The sequence below is a fragment of the Chanodichthys erythropterus genome, chromosome 13 (assembly GCF_024489055.1).
Source record: "Chanodichthys erythropterus isolate Z2021 chromosome 13, ASM2448905v1, whole genome shotgun sequence".
Taxonomy (NCBI): domain Eukaryota; kingdom Metazoa; phylum Chordata; class Actinopteri; order Cypriniformes; family Xenocyprididae; genus Chanodichthys; species Chanodichthys erythropterus.
Window position 1 is genome coordinate 6654417 of NC_090233.1, and position 20968 is coordinate 6675384.

Here is a 20968-nt window from a genome sequence, read left to right on the forward strand (position 1 = left end):
CTGTTCAGGCTTTCCACAAAAGCTCCGTGGCCGATCCCCCTGAGACGGGACCTCCTCTCTCAGGCGAACAGGACGATTTGGCATCCCCAGCCAGAACTCTGGGCTCTGCACCTCTGGTCCCTCGACGGGAGCCTGCCAACCTCCCCGGGGACGTGCTGAATACCATTTCTCAGTCGAGAGCTCCGTCCACAAGACGCCTCTACACCCAGAAATGGTCGGTCTTTGTTGACTGGTGTTCTACACGCAACATAGACACAGTGGAGTGTGACGTATCCCTGATACTGTCTTTTCTCCAGGAGCGTTTGAATCTGGGTCGCACCCCTTCAACGCTCAAAGTTTACGTAGCAGCCATTGCAGCGTTTCACGCTCCTATCGCTGGCCAGTCAGTGGGACGAAACAACCTCGTGGTGCATTTCTTGAGAGGTTCTAGTCAAGTCAAGTCAAGTCAAATTTATTTATATAGCGCTTTTACAATTGGTAATTGTTCAAAGCAGCTTTACATATTAGAAGCACAGAAAAAGGGAAGTGGTTAAAAATAAGCTGTACAACCAAGCGTGGTAATATGTAACATATACAAGATGGTGCTACATTAAGCCAATGTCGGCTGACTCCCAGGGGTGGAAAAAACCCCCTAGGAGAAAAACCCAGCGTGCTAGCACTGGGAAAAAAGTCCTAGGAGGGAAAAAACCCCTTGGAAGATATATATATATATATGTAAATGGATATGGAGATCAAAATCTGAATTATACATTTTTATTATAGAGATTAAAAATAGATTATATATAAATATATGTAAGCGGATACGGGGATTAAAAATCTGCATTATAGATGCAGCCAGAACTGGGTCTGTAGGCCCATTGTCTCCTGGGCTACGTTGTAGTCAGGTCCAGACACAGGTTCTCCATCTGATCTGGATACGGCCTGAATCCAGCACCCGGCAAACCTCAGGATAAGCAGAGAGACAGATATTAGCGGAGATGCCATTCTTATTCTGATGTACAGGTATATCTAGTGTTATAGGAAATGTTCTCGGTTCCGGCCGACCTAAATATTGCAGCGTAACAATCCTTTAACGGATTTGAAAAATGTTAATGTATTGATAATGTGTTATGTGTATGCAAGAGCAAAGAGATGTGTTTTTAGTCTAGATTTAAACTGACAGAGTGTGTCTGCTTCCCGAACAATGCTAGGAAGATTGTTCCAGAGTTTAGGTGCTAAATAGGAAAAGGATCTGCCGCCTTCAGTTGATTTTGATATTCTGGGTATTATCAACTGGCCTGAATTCTGAGATCGCAATAAACGTGAAGGACTATAATGCATTAAGAGCTCACTTAGGTACTGGGGAGCTAAACCATTTAGAGCTTTATAAGTAAGTAGCAAGATTTTAAAATCTATACGATGTTTAATAGGGAGCCAATGTAATGTTGACAGAACTGGGCTAATATGGTCATACTTTCTGGTTCTAGTAAGAACTCTAGCTGCCGCATTTTGGACCAGCTGTAGTTTGTTTAAAAGCCGAGCAGAACAACCACCCAGTAGAGCGTTACAATAATCTAGTCTTGAGGTCATGAATGCATGAACCAACTGTTCCGCATTTGTCATTGAGAGCATATGCCGTAATTTAGATATATTTTTTAGATGGAAGAAGGCGGTTTTACAGATACTAGAAACATGACTTTCAAATGAAAGATTGGTATCAAAGAGCACGCCCAGGTTCCTAACTGAGGACGAAGATTTAATGGAGCACCCGTCAAGTGTTAGAGAGTATTCAAGGTTTTTGCGTGAGGAAGTTTTTGGTCCAAAGATTAGGATATCAGTTTTTTCTGAATTTAATAATAAGAAATTTCTTGTCATCCAGTTTTTAATGTCAGCTATGCATTCTGTTAGTTATGTGAATTTGTAGGTTTCGTCAGGGCGCGAGAAAATATAGAGCTGAGTATCGTCAGCGTAGCAGTGAAAACTAACACCATGCTTCCTAATTATCTCTCCTAAGGGCAGCATGTACAGAGTGAAAAGCAACGGTCCTAGTACTGAGCCTTGTGGTACTCCATATTTAACCCTGTGATCGATACGACATCTCTTCATTAACTACTACAGACTGATAACGGTCAGATAAGTACGATTTGAACCATGCCAAAGCAATTCCACTAATGCCAATATAGTTTTCAAGTCTTTTTATAAGAATGTTGTGATCGATAGTGTCAAAAGCAGCACTGAGATCTAATAACACTAATAGAGAAATACAGCAACAATCGGATGATAGGAGTGGATCGTTTGTAACTCGTTTGTAACTCGTTTGTAACTCTAACTTCTAGGCGATTAAATCTTCCTCATCCTCTCACTGTTCCCACCTGGGACCTCTCTTTGGTCCTCAGAGCTCTTAAAGGGCCTCCCTTTGAGCCACTGCGTTCAGCTGACCTCAGGCCCCTGACGCTCAAAACCGCTCTGCTACTTGCATTAGCATCAGTTAAGCGAGTTGGTGACTTGCAGGCCCTCTCCGTGAGCCCTGCATGCCTTGAGTTCGGGCCCAACGACTCCAAAGTCGTTTTGAAACCTAGGCATGGCTACGTCCGTAAGGTGCTCTCGACTCCATTCAGAGCACAGGTTATTTCCCTCTCAGCGCTTCCTCCCTCGTCGGACGAGCGAGAGTTGGAACTATTCTGCCCTGTCAGGGCATTAAGGACCTACGTTGATCGATCACAGCCTTTTCGGCAATCTGATCAGCTCTTTATATGCTTTGATGGCCGCACCAAGGGGTCTTCGGTCTCAAAGCAACGTCTTTTGCGTTGGATAGTCGACGCTATTGCTCTTTGTTACTCCTCTATGGGCCTCGACTGCCCCATAGGAGTTAGAGCTCACTCTACTAGATGTAACCAAGGTTACCAGAGTAATATAGAAATAAAGTTATTAATATATAAACATACTAATATATAAACAAAACTATTGAGAACTACTTAAAAATGAGTGCTATTATAAAAGAAAATATTAATTTTATATAAACATATATTTTACTTGGTTATTAATGTGACCAATAGAGAGTAGTTTTTAATACAACGTGAGCCAATGAGAGCGCAGAATGTGGCGCAGCCGAGAAATTAGAAAAATAAATTTTCTGTGAGTTTAAAGATCTCCTTGGTAAGTCACTTTGCCTTGTTATTCATCACAATTGAATTATTATTATTGTTTAAGTGGAAAAAGCAAGAGAAATTGAATTTGTGACTGATTTATATATGAAAAAATGTGTAATGCTGTTTTTAGTACATAAGAGCTAACTGTGTGCTCAAGTATGTGACGAAAAGTTGTCAGTCATATAATAATTAGTGCGCTATGTTGGAAAAATAGTCACAGACGTTGCATATATGAAGAAAATGTTCTTTATTTGAAAAGATACATGTACATATATTCAGAATACTCAAGTTCTGTGTAATTTGAATGATGTATAGTGATTGATAACTTTATTGTATGTTGTTACAATGAAGATATTCATGATATTTTCATGACCTTGTTTGTTCAAGGTCAGGTTTTTTGTTTTTGTTTGGTTTTGTTCTGTTTTCCCTGTTCTGCCCTTGTCCAAATTAGATTGCTGTCCTGTCCGATGTGACGAGATGTACCGATGCCTATATTCTGGATTTGTCCCGGCCTTCCAGTGGTTTTGAGGAGGGTTTGGACTGGCGAGCCTCCCTTGAGTTGTTCTTGGATTTTCTGTGGAAACAAAAGATTTTCTGAACTCTGCGAATGGTAGGAAATCGAATAACTCTTCTTTTTTTGTGTTTTGGATGGAGATGTTCCTCATGGACAAAGAAAAGACATTTGTACTTCTATGGACCATTTGAAGAACTGTTTTTCTTGAAAGACTGAGAAATTGAAGGTTTTGAGATCAAAGGACATTATTTTATTTCATTGAGAAGTGTCAATTTTCTGGGTTGACAAGTGATGTTTTGATACTTGAACACTAATTTTTGGGTGAATCGAACACTGAGTTAAAGTGAACAAAGTACTTACCTTGTTGACAATCAAAGGAAAAGTTTCACGAAACCTGTGAAAACAAAAGATTGATAGGAAAATTCAGAAACAATATTTTCAATTGTGAAAATATATATATTTTTTTATTATTTCACATTGATTCAACTTACCTTTTGAATGCAGTCAAACAAATACACATTGTGTGTTCAACCAAATTATTCTTCAAGTCTGTTCACTGTTGGTGTTGCATCTTTCTCAGTAGCGAATCTGTCCTTCTGAGACGCTGGTCCATAGATTGGCATATAACAAGTTAATTATTTATTAAATCTACAAGTTATTAGCCAGATAGAAAGCGTTACATAGAGGAATGGCTTCCTCTTGGGCCTGGTCTAGTGGAGTTTCGATTAAAGACATCTGTGTGGCGGCCGGCTGGTCCTCGCCGTCTACTTTTGTCAGATTTTATCATTTGGACATTCCGACCTTACAAGCTCGGGTCCTCTTGGTATGATCCAGCGGCCTCTATCGAGCTCCGCTTCATGCCACTCTGGGAGTTAACTCCCTTTTTGTAGTGTAACGAGGGTTCGACAGCTCCGGCCTTCTCACTTGTCCTCTGGTTCCCTCACGGTGCCCAAGACAAGTCCAGTCGTTCCCTGCCGTGGCACGGCGCGGTTGAATTCGTTCCCCATACGCAGTACGAGTGAAGTATCGAAAGGGAACGTACTCGGTTACTAACGTAACCTCGGTTCCCTGAGATACGAAACGAGTACTGCGTTACATGCCATGCCACGAGGCTGCGGCTTCAGTGTCGTGGCTTCAGTCGAATGACCTGAAATCCTATGGCGAAACGCCCGCTTATATAGCCCTAAACCCCGCCCATTTCGGCAGGAATATTCGCGCGCTCTGTCGTCATAGGTCGCGCAGCTATGCCGCGCCGTCATTGGTTCAACAACTTGTCTATGAGTGAACCAATGACGATGCAGTTACACTGCGTTATTGAAAAAGGCTTCAGTAACGGGGAAAAAGGAGACCTTTCCCCATACGCAGTACTCGTTCCGTATTTCAGGGAACCGAGGTTATGTTAGTAACCGAGTACGTTTCCTAGTGTTTAAATTAATGTATTTGTGCTAGTGTGTGTTTTAATGATAGAATTCTGTCTGTAAACCATAACTTCTTTTGTATGCATTTCTGATGTATCGAGTTTGATCCTCCGTAAAGCTCCAGACCTGAGATATTCACTGAGATCTGTCACATAGTGGACAAATGCATTTTTCTTTGTGTTTAATGATACTGTGAAGAATGTACTCCATTTCGAAATCCGATCTGATAGTCATTAAGTATGCAAATTCATCTAGGACACCAGACAAAGAAAGAGCTTGCCCGCCAACTTTGCATTAATGTCATTGGCCATTCCACCTCAAGGAGGTGTGTCGGCCTATCTGTCATTAAATGGAACACAAAGATTCTCCTGTGTGCTCCCCCGATTGTCTCACGAGCACCTCGTGTATATTCTTGTATATTTAGACGTATAACCTCTGTATTCGTAGTTTGCATATATTAAAACGTTATTCACGCTCGATTGTTCGGTTTGTTCTTTCAACTGAAGACCAAGTCACTTTAACGTTTTTTTCGATCGCTTTATGCTTTGATGCTATAATAGGAATATTCTCTTGGCCAGAGAATAACTCAGTTTATAATATTCTGTGAGGGGCTTAGTTTGCTGGACAAACGAACAGTTTCTCTAAATAATTATTAAACCAGAACTAATCATATATGTAATTGATTATAATTCGTTGTAATTGATTCACAATATATGTTTAATTCCCCGTTGGGTCGATATATGAATCATAATTTATTCATAACCTTATGAATTATTATACTCATATTTCATCCATAAGTTGAGTAATAACTGTACGAACCGCTACATCGTTACATTATTACACCCTGTTTGTTTTCATTAATTTACAAAAGCACAACGTTTTGTTATTGTGAATGCACACAAATAAAAGTAGACTCTTCACAGATTCAAAAGATGTACTATTCAGCTTTCACACTCCGCACAAACACTCGCTTTAACATGCTTCAGATGATAAGCCATATTTGAGGTCGATGAATGATAGAGCGTTTGGATGTCCTGCCTAATGTAGAGTACCACACAAACCATCTGTTTACTCACTAATCTGTCCGTCACAGACTGCGTGACTTTGCCACTTCCTGTGATTTTTTTTCCCTCTGTGACTAACAAAATTTTTGTTAACTATTAGGGGGCAGCCTCATGTTCAAATGAACCAAAAGCCTACAAGGGATGTGGTACAAAACTTTTGCGAACATGAACAAAAATATACACTGATAAATGAGAAAAACATTCTGAAAATAAAAACAATAAACTAAATAGCAAAAAAGTAACATTGTCTAATTCCATACACCCTAACCTAACAGTTTACTAATACTCTAATGAGCGTTAGCTGACATGTGGTTGCAAAGTGACTTAGTAACTAGAATAGTAACCCAAATTTAATTGTATAGCACTGTTCACAATACACGTTGTTTCAAAGCAGCTTTATGGAAACCCATAATGTTAATGTCTATTATAATATCTTCATGCATTATAGTTGCTTTCTGCAGATTAGAGCTGGCCGATAGTTTGCATTTTGCAACGATATAAGCAATCAATCTGTTGATATATGCAATATAGTATATATCCCTCTATATGAGTATACTGTATGTATGGGGATAAAGTTGGACATACTTCCATATATCCAACATTATATAAAGAGCTGGGTGATATTATAATTACATTTTGTAACAAAATAATAATAATAAAAAAAAAATCAAGTAGTTGAGATCAGTTCCCAGATAGCAAACGGATGTGGGCCACTTTAGGCAATGGTGTGGCACTACAGGCCTTCTTATGGCCCGGACAAAATGTATGTGAGCCTTAAGTGGCCCACATGTAACATGGCAAAAATGGCCCAAATATTTCAAATTGCATGTGGGCCTTTTTAGGCAAAGATGCGGCACTTACGGCAATGTGTAATCTGAATGTGAGCCTGAAGTGGCCCGTGTGATAAATAATGAATATGGGCCAAATATCGCAAACCAAATGTGGGCCATCTTTGGCAAAAATGTGGCACAATCAATAATGGCTAATCTGGCTTTAAACCAAATATGGCCCACATATGCTGCAGCAAATGTGGCCCAGTTATCTTAAAACACAACTGGGCCAGTTTTGGCAAAGATGTGGAAAGTAAACACTGGCGATTCTGAATGTGAACCTTAAGTGGCCCAGACATGGCATAACAAATATGGCCCAGATACATTACTTCAACTTTGGACCACATTTGGCTAATGTACGGCACAGTCAGCACTGGCTAGCAGGGTGTAAGCCTAAACTGGCCCACATATAATGCAGCAAATGTGGCCCAGTTATCTTAAAACACAACTGGGCCAGTTTTGGCAAAGATGTGGAAAGTAAACACTGGCGATTCTGAATGTGAACCTAAAGTGGCCCACAAATGGCATAACAAATATGGCCCAGATACATTACTTCAACTTTGGACCACATTTGGTTAATGTACGGCACAGTCAGCACTGGCTAGCAGGGTGTAAGCCTAAACTGGCCCACATATAATGCAGAAAATGTGGCCCAGTTATTCTTAAAACATATCTGGGCCAGTTTTGGCAAAGATTATGGAGTGTAATCATTGGCGATTCTAAATGTGAACCTAAAGTGGCCCACAAATGGCATAACAAATATGGCCCAGATACATTACTTCAACTTTGGACCACATTTGGTTAATGTACGGCACAGTCAGCACTGGCTAACCAGGATGTAAGCCTAAACTGGCCCACATATAATGCAGCAAATGTGGCCCAGTTATCTTAAAACATATCTGGGCCAGTTTTGGCTAAATTGTGGGACAGTAATAACTGGCAAATCTGAATGTGAACCTTAAGTGGCCCACAAATGGCATAACAAATATGGCCCAGATACATTACACCAACTTTGGACCACATTTGGCTAATGTACGGCACAGTCAGCACTGGCTAACCAGGATGTAAGCCTAAACTGGCCCACATATAATGCAGCAAATGTGGCCCAGTTATCTAAAAACATATCTGGGCCAGTTTTGGCTAAATTGTGGGACAGTAATAACTGGCAAATCTGAATGTGAACCTAAAGTGGCCCACAAATGGCATAACAACTATGGGCCAGATACATTATTTCAACTTTGGACCACATTTGGCTAATGTACGGCACAGTCAGCACTGGCTAACCAGGATGTAAGCCTAAACTGGCCCCCATATAATGCAGCAAATGTGGCCCAGTTAGCTTAAAACATATCTGGGCCAGTTTTGGCAAAGATGACGGAGTGTAATCACTGGCGATTCTGAATGTGAACCTAAAGTGGCCCACAAATGGCATAACAACTATGGGCCAGATACATTATTTCAACTTTGGACCACATTTGGCTAATGTACGGCACAGTCAGCACTGGCTAACCAGGATGTAAGCCTAAACTGGCCCCCATATAATGCAGCAAATGTGGCCCAGTTAGCTTAAAACATATCTGGGCCAGTTTTGGCAAAGATGACGGAGTGTAATCACTGGCGATTCTGAATGTGAACCTAAAGTGGCCCACAAATGGCATAACAACTATGGGCCAGATACATTACTTCAACTTTGGACCACATTTGGTTAATGTACGGCACAGTCAGCACTGGCTAACCAGAGTGTAAGCCTAAACTGGCCCACATATAATGCAGCAAATGTGGCCCAGTTATTCTTAAAACATATCTGGGCCAGTTTTGGCAAAGATTACGGAGTGTAATCACTGACGATTCTGAATGTGAACCTAAAGTGGGCCACAAATGGCATAACAACTATGGGCCAGATACATTATTTCAACTTTGGACCACATTTGGCTAATGTACGGCACAGTCAGCACTGGCTAACCAGGATGTAAGCCTAAACTGGCCCACATATAATGCAGCAAATGTGGCCCAGTTATCTTAAAACATATCTGGGCCAGTTTTGGCTAAATTGTGGGACAGTAATAACTGGGAAATCTGAATGTGAACCTTAAGTGGCCCACAAATGGCATAATAAATATGGCCCAGATACATTATTTCAACTTTGGACCACATTTGGCTAATGTACGGCACAGTCAGCACTGGCTAACCAGGATGTAAGCCTAAACTGGCCCACATATAATGCAGCAAATGTGGCCCAGTTATCTTTAATCTTATCTGGGCCAGTTTTGGCAAAATTGTGGGACAGTAGTCACTGGCAATTCTGAATGTGAACCTAAAGTGGCCCACAGATGGCATAACAAATATGGCCCAGATACATTATTTCAACTTTGGACCACATTTGCCTAATGTACGGCACAGTCAGCACTGGCTAACCAGGATGTAAGCCTAAACTGGCCCACATATAATGCAGCAAATGTGGCCCAGATATCTTAAAACATATCTGGACCAGTTTTGGCAAAGATGACAGAGTGTAATCACTGGCGATTCTGAATGTGAACTCCAACTGTACTCCATTACTCCAACTTTGGACCATATTTGGCATATGTATGGCACAGTCAGCACTGGCCAACCAGGGTGTAAGCTCAAAATGGAACAGTAAGCATGTTAATAGTTCATAACAATTAGGTCCAATGTTGGTAAATATTTGGTACAGTTGACACAGCAAATATGCTCTAAATATCATAAAAAAACTAGGCTACTTCTGGCTTTGTATGGAGCACCTTTTAAAACTGGTTAATTTAAATGTATAGCTAAAAATGGAGCTGAAAATATATCATTAATACTTTTCAGGGATATTTGATGTAGGATGCAACACTTAATTGTACAGGCTAATCTGGAGAAGGCAGATATTTCAGGTTTTTTTTAACATAACTTTATTGGTGTGTTTGTGTGTACAGGTATATGTGGTTTGTGAGGACACAAATATCTATAATGACATTTGCATTACAACCAAATGGGTTAAAAACATACAAAACTTTTTCTTTTTTTAATTCAAAACATGCAGAAAGTTGTGTGTGGTGGGTAGGTTTAGGGCTAGGGGAGGGGGATGTACAATAAATGGGGAAGGGGGTAATAATAAATGATGTTTTTGGAAAATGTAAATTGTAGAAAGTTTTCTGTGATGGGTAGGTTTAATGTAGAGGGATAGGTTATGCAGTTTGTACAGTATAAAAACCATTATGTCTCTGCATGGTCCCCATAAAACATGAAAACACAGCATGTATGTGTGTCTGTACTGTAGAGCAGAAACACAGATGTGCACTATTACAGCTCTTACAGTCAGTTATGCTGTACATGTACTGTAAGTAAATTGTCTGATTGAGAAATGTGTACAACATAGTTAAAATTAGTGAACTATGGTCTTGGAACATATATTTAGTAGAGTGACATTTTGAGCTGCTGTATGTTAAAATCTTTGCCATGGTTTCAAGCAGAACATATTCCACTGTCCATGTTTTGTTGAACTTGTAACAATATCCCAAGGACAAGTTAGTCCTAATGCTACCCTAAACCTAACCCAACCCATTATCCTTAAAGTAAATGATAACCGGCACAAAACCCTGGTTGTATGCATAAACTTGACATAAACTGTAAACTTGTCACTCAAATATGATTGGTTGAATTAAATGCAGGATTAACAATGTAAGCAGGCAGTGTCATTTTATAAACTGCTTAAGTGACCCTGATATTGTAATAAGTACATAAATGAATGAATGAATAAACTAATAAATAAAACATTACAAAACAAACATTAATAAAAATATTTATTTTGTCTTACATTTTAACTGAATATTGACATTTAGATTTATAAATGACTTTTTTATTAGTAAAAATAGCCTGTCATATTATTAATTGATAAATTAAATTATGAATGGGTAAATCAGCACAGCATAAAACTGCAATGAGAACATTGTTTTTTGATATTATTTGATTTGATATTAGGCTATTAACTTTTCAAACATTTTGTATTTTTATTTCATTATTATTATCATGTTATAGGCTTCAGCTAACTTTATTAGAGATCATTATTTAATAGAATTCAAACTGGTTCGAATTCCTATTTCCGGCCCTTTAAATTTAAAAGTAGGCGCGCGGAAAAGGCGCCTAAACAGCAGAGAGGATCGGCTGGAGAATTGACGGTTGAAAACTGCACAAAGTAAAGTCAAGGTAAGACTTCATAAAAAATAATGGATTTAAACAATGTTTTTATGTTGTTGGCGATTGCTTCGTTATATTTGATTGGAGTATTTATGTGATATTAAAGTTAGCTAATGATTACTTAAATCGTTAGCAAGCAAACACATAGGTAAGGCTATTTGAATTTAAGTTACTTAGTCATTTCAACTTTTGCTATCTCTGGATTTTCAGGATTTTATTTTTAAAAAAAATATGAATGTTTATGTAGAAGATTTGTAGTTTGTGTAGGCTACAATGATTAAGTGACCGGACATAGTAATTTGCTATGTTCGCGCTGTTTACATATTTCTTATGATATGGCCAGTAGATCAAGACTGATTAGTTCATTGTTTTTAACTATTTTATGTAATATCTCGTGAATAACGTTGATTAGTTCACCTCCGAGTCTTTTGAACCGAGTCTCTTTCGTTCATTCACGTCACGTGACGGCATACATTCAGTTAACGTTAGTTTGGTTTTACTTAAGTAACATGATATACAGTTAAGTCCCATGTAGCCCAGTTAAACTGTAAATCCAGTGGTCAATAATACTGAAGTGATACATTGTCTGTCTCCTCAATGTAGATCCTCCTGCTGTAAAAACCAGCATTGACCAGCATGAATTCCCTTTCACTCACTGTTTCCCAACCTGCAGTCGGTTCAGCACGGTACTGTAGACAAGTGTTTTTACTTATGCTTTATTATGGCATAACAGTAAAATAAAATTATGACTATAATTCAATTGGACATTCATCTATGTATTCATTGTACATTATACTGCACTAACTAGTTTTATTACTTGTCAGAAACATCAGGCTCACAGCAACAGATTAAGAAGAATCCTGCATCAAAAGATGACTTCAACTTGCATGTGAGACAGAGTGAGAAGAGAAAAAGAGGAATGAAGATGGACTGTCTAAGAAACCTGTAAGTCAGTTACACTGTCTATTTTGCTGTGTATTAATTTGTATTATACTACGAGGATGTTGAATGCTTGAATTAGAGCTACGATAACCGCAATACCGCAGTAATGAGATGCCTACCGCGATGTTGAGGTCATCACCGCCATCACCGCACCATTTCTATGGTAACCAAGAGCTCCTGAACTCATCAGATTCATGCGGCTGCGGCTTGTTTGTAGTATCGGCGAAAAGAATTTCTTGAACATCTGCGAAAATGTTAAAGTATGTAAAATAGTGGCTGAACTTAAACATATCCTTTTATTAAAACTGGTGCTCTGCTGTGCCAAGGGACATTTCGAAACATTTCACCAGTTACTTTCGTTTACTGCATAGACCTTTATGTCCTATAAATGTGTCATATTCGTATTTGTGTGACAGTCCACGCAGCTTTCAGTGGGCAGGGCTATTGGCATTATTAATAAAGAAACATGAATGAATGAGAAAGTAAAGAGCAGGACGTGGTTGATATTAAAAATAAATTAAATACTGGCAGGATGTTTCTATGCGCATACTCTGAGTGTAAGACGGACAAGCATTGAAGCCTCTGTTTGCGTGTCTAATTGGTCAAATACACCGTGTGAGCCAGAAAGTGAGCTAATGTATATCACACAAAAAGCAAAGTGCAAACTATTCTCAAGAGACAAATTTCAGCATAACATGCTGATAACGGTAGGCTATCCTAACTGTCTTAATTTATTCCTTTATTTATTTTGTGGACCATAAATATAGTAAAACAAATGAGAAGAATAGTATTTCGTGTTAAACAGGTTGGTTTTTAAAATGCATCTAAGGGTGCTTTCACACTTGGTTCGATTGCCTGGACCGAACGCGAGTTCAATTGCTCTCCCCTCTCCCTGCGGCCACTGGACTGTGTTCACATTATATTATTTGGGTCCGAACCACGGTTCGTTTTCGTCATCAAACCAGCAGCTGTTGACTACGTTGCTTAATAACGATGGCACAGGAGAAGTCGGCAAAATGCATAACGTTGCTCTCCTCACCATTTTTGTTTTTGAACCGTAGGTTTTGTTCATAACGGAACTTGCATCTATCTCCCACGAATGTAGAATGCTGAAGGCGAGCAGAAATGAGAAAAGTTATGCTACAGCTCTCTGTTTGCAGCACGTCAGTCACGCTCGTCGGGAAAGTGAGTGAAACACACACACAAACACACATTTTTATCAAATAATACGGCATTAATAGCGGTTCACTTCCGCAGCTTGGTGCGTTTGCATTTATATCAGAAGCGAACTGTACCTGAGTTCACTTGAACCGCACCCCAGACCACCCTTTTTAAGCGGACTCGGGTACGGTTCGTGGGTGTCCGCAGTTACACACAGCACACAGTTACTCCTCGTGTTTGCTGGATAATGATATAATGATATTATATTTAATCCTCCAAAATCACTGTGCAATAATGAGTGTGTTAAGTGAATAAATGTAAACTCTATGAATGAAATGAGCGCAAATCAAATAGCTGTATTGCTGTTGCCTCTCCATGTGCCACAAATCAGCTTGGAAAGAATAAATCAACTGAAATACTTAGTGCTTTTTCCAGTTTAACGCATTAAAATATTTAACACAGTTAATGCAGCATATGTTTTTTTTGTTTTGTTTGTTTCATCCTTTGGCTAGCATTACAATATATGATTACGCTCTTATTTCTGCGAATGCTTTTAAACCATTTAAGCGCACCAAAAGAGAAAAAGAGAACGCACTGTCTGTGAATGTCCTGTCACACACACGACGCACAGAAAGACATGCACCAGTATAGTGAGCATGGACGGCCCACCAGTATCGAGTTCTCTGTCATGCTTGAAGAAACAATAACACACATGATAATGTCAAAAATGTCAGTTTTGTTAAATATCACCAATGGAGCAGCCTTAAATGAGTTAAAGTCCCCGTGAACCGGAAGTGCAAACGTCTTTTCTCCAGTGTTGTGACATATTTCCAAGCGAAACAGAATATTGAATAGAGGGCAGAGTTTTAATTTAACGCTCCTCCTCTCCGTCTCTCGCTCATAGCAGACTCAGGGTTGGGGGGAGTGGTTTTATTTTATCAGAGAAGGAACACCATTTCAGACCAGAAGTAACATTTCAGATTTTGATTAAAGATTACCACGACAAACAATTTTTTTCGGTGTATTAACTTGCACGGATTAATTGTTCACCACAAGACTAGTAATATGCACTAACAAAGTAAGTAAGGTCAATTTTGATTTTATGACGTCTTGAAATGAAGTCTTAATTGAAAAGTAAATGAGTTGTGAGAAAGTGGACATCAGTAGCTGTATTAAGACCCGGGTATACTTCACTTTCCGCGGCCAGACGCATCTCACATGCAGTCTTGTCTGCGCATCTTTCAAAGTGTACTCAACTACAGATGTGCGTGGATGACCGAGTTCAACACATGCAGTACAATTTAATTCACGAATCGTGCCATCAACGGGACTTCGCTGGGTAGGATCAGAGAATAAAAATAGTGCATCCACCATCCACCACACAGTCTTGAAATTTGGCCTGCACATGGACGAGGTATGCAGACGTCCATGAGCCCTCCAGATGACGAACATTATGTCATGCAGACGGTGCACGAACGTGGCTTTAGTTTCAGTGAGACTGTCCTTATTTCATAAAAACATGCCATTAAAAAGTATTTAAAATATACTCTTTATGTTGTTTCTTTATGTTGTTTTTATTTTAGAGATTAACTGTGACATTATTACATAATAATATGTATTATTAAAAACTTGACTATAACATTACATTTAGATCTATTGCATTATATTTAGATAGTGGCATGAAAGGTTGCAACTTTGAATGAGCATTGTAGCTGATCACAGTCATGTTGAGTGTATGTAAGCAGTGATCTCATCATTGAAACTCGAATTCTGCTCACTAACAAATACGTTCATCATAACTAACAGTGCAAACACAATGTAAATAAGAGGTTTGTTGATTATAATGGGAGTTTTGGTGTGAGTTCAAAACTCAGTCAACATTTTGTCTGTCTCTTCCTTATCCCGAGGTTACCATAGTCAGCTGGATCCCCTCCAAATCCAGATCAGATGGTGGACCTGCATCTTGGCATGACCACGACGCAAGCCTAAATGTCAACGAAGACCATGTCAACTAGACAAGCCAGACAGATCCCCTGTGAGAACTTCGTTGACAGCCATCGGCAAAGATCCTCAGCAAAGACCACAAGAACCAGACAAGTCCTCTGCACAGACCCCTACGGCTAGGTTCAACTCTATGCCGGCGTGTTGTATCTTGATCTTCAAACTGATGGAACCATATGAAATATTCTAGATTATACCAATCCACAATCTGACTTGTGTTGCTGCCTGAATCACATCACACCATATTCGTTCATTGGCCAGAGGAGAACTGGTCCCTGACTGAGCCTGGTTTCTCCCAAGGTTTTTTTTTCTTCTCCATTTTTGTAACCTGATGGATTTTGGGTTCCTTACCCCTGTTGCCTTTGGCTTGCTAAGTTTGGGACACTTAATATTCAGCAATAATATTGATTTGATTGCACTGACACTATCATATGAGAACTGAACTGAGCTGGACGATGACATCACTGTTTTTTGCAGAGCTGCTTTATAACAAATTGAACTGATTTCATAATTGATTAACTTTATACAGCTATTGAACAGAACTGAATTAAAACATACTGACTTCAGCTGAACAATGACACTATTTCTTTTAGAGCTGCTTTACAGCAGAATTGAACTGGAATAATTGAATCATTCTCCTGTTTATACCTGTAAAGCTGCTTTGAAACAGTCTATAAAGTGTTAAATTAAAGGTGACTTGACTTTTGAAATAGCCTGATCTGGTAAACAGTAATGCGTTGTCAAAATGTCACCATTCTAGGCAGCATGTGGGCCACATGAGGATTTTTATTTTAATCCACTAGGGTTAAAATAAAAATATACTGTGGCCCACATTAGTGTCAGTTCTGGTTTATTATTTGGTTTGTTATTGGCTTACGTGTGGTATGATTGTGGCTTTATTGTGGCCCAGATCTTTCAAACAGGAGTGGACCGCTCATCATGCCATCATTCAACGCAGTATGTGGGCCAGAGCGAGGTGTTGGATCTGGGCCAGAATTAAAATGAACTGTTGCCCAGATTAGGGCCAGTTATGCTTTATTTGTATTGCTTATGGCTGACATGCGGCATTGGTATGGCTTGCTTGTGGCCCAAATCTGGCCAACAGGAGTGGTCCGCCTAAGTGCCATCATTCCATGTGGTATGTGGGCCAGAGCAAAGGGGTTGGATCTGTTGCACACTTGACACTTTCATGTGGCTCACATTTGGCAGGAATAATGGCACTTGGGCGGTCCGCTCCTGTTTGCCAGATTAGGGCCACAAGCAAGCCACAGTTATGCCGCATGTCAGCCATGAACAAAACAAATGAAGCAGAACTGGCGCACATCTGGGCAACAGTTCATTTTAATTCTGGCCCAGATCCAAAACCTCGCTCTGGCCCACATACCGCATGGAATGATGGCACTTGGGCAGTCCACTCCTGTTGGCCAGATTTGGGCCACAAGCAATCCATACCAATGCCGCTTGTCAGCCATAAACTAATCGAATAAAGCAGAATTGGCCCACATCTGGGTAACAGCAAGGTGATGGATCTGGGCCAGAATTCAAATGAACTGTTGCCCAGATGTGGGCCAGTTCTGCTTCATTCGTTTTGTTTATGGCTAACATGCGGCATTACTGTGGCTTGCTTGTGGCCCTAATCTGGAAAACGGGAGCGGACCGCCCAAGTGCCATCATTCCTGCCAAAAGTCAGCCAAATGAAAAGTGTCAAACTTGCGCCAGATCTGGGCCACAAGCAAGCCATACCAATGCCGCATATCAGCCATAACCAAAACGAATATAGCAGAACTGGCCCACATCTGGGCAACAGCAAGGTTGTTGGATCTGGGTCACAATCAAAATGAACTGTTGCCCAGATGTGGGCCAGTTCTGCTTCATTCGTTTTGTTTATGGCTGACATGCGGCATTACTGTGGCTTGCTTGTGGCCCTAATCTGGAAAACGGGAGCGGACCGCCCAAGTGCCATCATTCCTGCCAAAAGTCAGCCAAATGAAAAGTGTCAAACTTGCACCAGATCTGGGCCACAAGCAAGCCATACCAATGCCGCATGTCAGCCATAACCAAAACGAATATAGCAGAACTGGCTCACATCTGGGCAACAGCAAGGTTGTTGGATCTGGGTCACAATCAAAATGAACTGTTGCCCAGATGTGGGCCAGTTCTGCTTCATTCGTTTTGTTTATGGCTGACATGCGGCATTATTGTGGCTTGCTTGTGGTCCAAATCTGGAAAACAGGAGCGGACCGCCCAAGTGCCATCATTCCTGCCAAAAGTCAGCCAAAAGAAAAGTGTCAAACTTGCGCCAGATCTGGGCCACAAGCAAGCCATACCAATGCTGCATGTCAGCCATAACCAAAACGAATATAGCAGAACTGGCCCACATCTGGGCAACAGCAAGGTTGTTGGATCTGGGCCAGAATCAAAATGAACTGTTGCCCAGATGTGGGCCAGTTCTGCTTCATTTGTTTTGTTCATGGCTGACATGCGGCATTATTGTGGCTTGCTTGTGGTCCAAATCTGGAAAACAGGAGCGGACCGCCCAAGTGCCATCATTCCTGCCAAAAGTGGGCCAAAGGAAAGTGTCAAATTTGCGCCAGATCTGGGCCATATCAATTTTGCTATCTGGGTTTGTCTCTATTGTGTGAACATTATATGAGAGGTGTCTTTGCCTCCACTGGCTCTGGTCCACCAGTGACTAAAGGGAAGATTATTGCTGAAAATGAGAACATTTGAAGTTTTTAATGCTTGGTAAGAGGAGGAATAACCTAAGATTTAAGTGGATTACTGCAGCTGCTGTTTCTGAAAACATGTAGACAGATAAAAATCACAGATTTTGAGGATTTTAGGAGGCTGTAATGAAAGACAGTAAGGCTTCAGGGTCTATAGAGCGAATGAGGATTGAGACACAAATGATTAAAGTAAATCAGACCCCTTAGTCTTAAACAATTAAGTAAGTAAATAAATAAATAAAATTCCTGACAACTGCAAAACAAAATTTCTTATTTTTTCAGAGATAGCTATTGATGTTTTTCCCCCATTTGCAGATATACTATTTGGCAAGATACACTTACATTGAAATACATTAGAAAAAAATGGGTGGTTTTAAACCATTTTGAAATCAAATTAAACTGCAGGGCATTCTAAGCATAAAAATAAAAAAATGAAATAAATGTTGAATTTCTCCTGTCTGAGAGCGAAATGCAGAAAAGAAAATATGTATAATATAATAATATTCCGGGATGTGACATTTCAAAATGTCTCACACTCTGAAATGCAACTTTTTCATAGGTTGCATCAACCATGGAAATGAGTCAGAGTACAGGAAGCTGGTGTAGGAGGGGTACAGTTGGTGTGTACAGTATGTAGTTCAGGAAACAACGGTAAAACTGGAATCTGATCAGACAGAGTAACAGGAGTCAGTAGTGGATTTCTGACACACGAGAGACACAAATAACTGGACAAGACAGACAACACAGATGCGCTATACAATGCAGCAGCCTCTCCTAAATTGAGCAGTAAAGATGTAGTATAATTAATGATTCTGCACCACATCTGTTTCTTTGTCTTTTAGGCATTTTTGTTCAAATGGCTATTTTCAGTGCTGGGTAGTTTATTTACAAATAGTAGTCGGTTACTGATTCCAAATTACATGACAAAAATTTTAGTTAGTAACGTAATCCATTTCTCTACACATTTAAGGTAATATGATCTGACTAATTTTTGATTACTTTTAGATTACTTTTGACCTAACTAGTTTATTACATTCATTTGAATACAATAATCTTGTACCATATTAATATAAAAATGCAAAGAGAAAGAAAAAATGTATAATTCTTTGCTATCAACAACATGAACTACATTAAATATTACATTATGTTAGGGTTTCCCAGGCTGGGGTTCATGACAAAACTGCAGGCGATTCATGAGTTTAATGAAAAGCTATTAAATCATAAAAAATGTTAAAGGAATAAAAAAGAATCAAAATAAAATACTTAATAAAAAAAAAATAATATTTTATTTGTTTACCTTCATTTCATGTGACCATGAACCAACATCAGAGAACAGTGAACTTAATTTTATTATTATTTATTATTATTATTATTATTATTATTGACTTTTATTATTGAACTTATTAACTTAAAATCAGGCGTGTTGTGTGGTTGCAATGATCGCACAATGTAATATAAATAAAAATGTCTCAGGTTAAGCATGTAACCCAGTTCCCTGAAAGGGGAACGAGATGCTGTGTCATGGCTTGATGGTATAGAAATGCTTCGCGTGAACCAGTGTCTGAAGCATGCGTTTACACATGTCAATCAGCAATTGGCTGAGCATGATGACATAATGTAGTGCATCACCAAAACTATAAATAGACACCATGTCAGCGTGTTGCCAGATTCTAATTGTCTGAAGAAGACACGCATACATGGCTGGGGGTGTGGCAGCCCAAAGTCTTATTCCCCTCTCAGGGAGATGGATTACCTACTTAATCCAGCGTGGCTTGACGCTATGAGAACTTTAATGCCAATGTTGCCACGCCACAGGACAGTACCTGCACCACAAGGCTGTGATAGGCCCTCACCCCTAGAGACAAAGCCCTTCCATGCCCCTCATAGGAGAGGGCTATCATGTCAGTTATCCAATGCAAAATATGCTGCTTGGTGACAGCATTCCCTCTATTGCAGCTCCCAAAGCAGACCAGCAGCTGAGAGAATTTACGCCACTGGCCTGAGGGGCGGATGTAGATCTTCAAAGCATGAGGTGTAGGAAAGAAAGTCTGCAAGACCACGGGCTGGCCAGACATCGAAGGACCTTTTGGAATATAGTCTGGTCAGGGGTGCAGTATAACTTTGAAATCACCTGTAGCAAAGTCTAGGCAAGAAGAGGCAACTGACAGGGCCTGCAAATCTCCTACTCTTTTTAGTGAAGTCAATGCTAACAAGAGAGCCATTTTAAGAGTTAGCATTCTCTCATAAACTGACTCCAATCAGACTCCAAACAGTGGCTCAAATGGTGCTTCTGCCGCCAGTCCATTTGGGCACAATAAAGTACTGACTGTAGAGCCCTGAGTCCCTTTTTTGGGAGGGGTACATTATCTATGGCCACTTTTACCAAAAGAGATTGAAGTTCTTGGTTTATGACAAATTTTCTGACTCCAGGTGCACAAATGTTGCTACTGCGCCATTGAATTGAGGTACAAGGAATTCAAACTGAATCCTGTAGCCTTTCTCTATGGTATTCAGTACTCACTGAGAGACGTTTGGCAGAAGCTGCCAAAATTCTGATGCCCTTATCTTTGCGGGCTTGAGGCTACCATGCTGGACTTTTGTTCTTCTCTCATGTAGCTGGGCCCTGGCCTGGAGTGGCTGGTGGAAGGTTCCGGCCGCTGGACACAGCGAGGGATTAACTTACTTAATGTTGCTGACTGTTTCTTAGCCTCCTGAAATCTGTCAACGATGGTACTGACAAACAGGCCAGAAGGTGATATTGAGCCATCCAGAAGTAAACCCTTGTCTCATTCCAAGATCCCTGTGAGGTTCAGCCACAGATGCCGTTCCGTATTGACCATAGGATCCATCGAACGGCCAATGGCATGGCCCATCTGCTTGGTCGCATGGAGGACGAAGTCTGTGGTCCTATGAAGCTCTTTACTGCCTCCGGGGCTAATCCCTCACCATCCAACTCTTTAAGCAGGCCAGGACCACTTTGACAA

At 40.1% G+C, this 20968-nt stretch overlaps 1 long non-coding RNA gene across 2 annotated transcripts; it reads left to right on the top strand.

Annotated features, from left to right (window-relative positions):
* The first annotated feature begins 11297 nt into the window (after positions 1-11297).
* Positions 11298-15357, top strand: LOC137035053 (uncharacterized). Of its 2 annotated transcripts, XR_010897011.1 has the most exons (4): positions 11298-11840; positions 11979-12099; positions 13202-13281; positions 15165-15357. It is a non-coding gene; the product is annotated as an uncharacterized lncRNA (long non-coding RNA). The 2 variants fall into 2 exon arrangements; XR_010897012.1 differs by lacking the exon at positions 13202-13281.
* The last annotated feature ends 5611 nt before the right edge of the window (positions 15358-20968 follow it).